The 1241-nt window shown below is 44.2% G+C and overlaps 1 protein-coding gene across 1 annotated transcript in view; it reads left to right on the top strand.

The window, feature by feature from the left end:
• The window catches only part of KCNQ3 (potassium voltage-gated channel subfamily Q member 3), a 55587-nt gene that overhangs the window by 2024 nt on the left and 52322 nt on the right, over window positions 1–1241 (top strand). The gene's annotated exons all lie outside the window — the stretch shown is intronic.

The following is a 1241-nucleotide window of genomic DNA, read 5'->3' as shown; positions in this document are numbered from 1 at the left end:
AAAGACTCAGCACCATCAGAGCTTGGTGGCCTGCATGCAGCGACTGTGTTTTTGTGTCAGATACGTGGCCATCACTACATAAAAGATCTAATGTTGGGAATAAAAGCAAATGGGGAATGGGGAAAAAATTCAGAGTCCTGTGGTGCTAAGGTGGGATTTTAAGTTATAGATCTAACTTCTCCCACTGGACATTGTTGTGGGAGCAATGAGAGCAATTCATTGGGAGCAATGGTCGGTGCTGAGCACTTGAAAATCCAGCTTTTAAGGTCAGTCCACATGTTACCTTTTGCAGCATTCTCTTGAGTCCACGCTTTGGTTAAAGGGATGGCACCAACTTCAAAATCACGCTTCCTCCTGAAAAATAGTGTTCCTGGCTAATGCTGTGCATCACAGTTAAGGTGACTTTCCTTGAAAGAATTTGGAGAAAATAAAGCCTTCTCTCTCTGCTTTTCACCCTGTTTGTTTAAGGCATGGAGGATAGGTTCGAGTCGCTCTCTAAACCAGTTTCCCCTGTTGTTAATGTAGGTTTTTCACGCTGCAGAAAATGAGACAAAAATATTACAAAAACGCATAAGTATTTGCTAGTGATTCCCAGGCATGTGACATAACGAATATGCATTTACTTCATATTGTGAAATGGTCTTGGCTTCAAGCTTGTGAAATCACTTTAGAGAAAACAACACTTTTTGTTATAGCCAGACTCCTGCCATCTGTGTGTGAACCAAGAACTAAGTTAACCCACCCTTGCCTTAAATTATCTCCAGGCAAATTACAGAGCAGTGGCAAGGCTGAGCAGTCCCTTTCAACCTCTCCATTCATCCCACTGATATGTGAATCCTGGCGTGAGACGCTAACCTCCTGAAAGGTGATCCCTTTTGTTTCTTTACAATTTAGGAAAAGATAGCCTTGAAAGGTTTTAAAGCCCCTTAGGCCCAACAGTCCAGTGAACAGAAAAAGACACAGCAAGTAGAGCGGGACCATGACGTGCTGTTGATCCTGTCTGTCCCGCTATGCCTTTGTCCAGCAGTAGGCAGCCCCCAGCATATTGCAGGGTAAAGTGACTGGTACAGTGTTGCTTTCAGGGGCATCTGAGGTTTTATAGCCAGATACTAATCAACTTCTAAGGCACCTCCACGTAGGCATCACAGCACCCAGAATTTAGACACACGAGGAGTGATCCAGATCAAAAGAGTTAGGTACCAGGGCATTCTGTACTGTTACTGGGGATGCCAGAGTGCCTC

This window comes from Alligator sinensis, unplaced genomic scaffold (assembly GCF_000455745.1).
Source record: "Alligator sinensis unplaced genomic scaffold, ASM45574v1 scaffold651_1, whole genome shotgun sequence".
NCBI lineage: Eukaryota > Metazoa > Chordata > Crocodylia > Alligatoridae > Alligator > Alligator sinensis.
The sequence above is the reverse complement of the archived record's forward strand: the minus strand, read 5'-3'. Positions and strand labels throughout refer to the sequence as shown.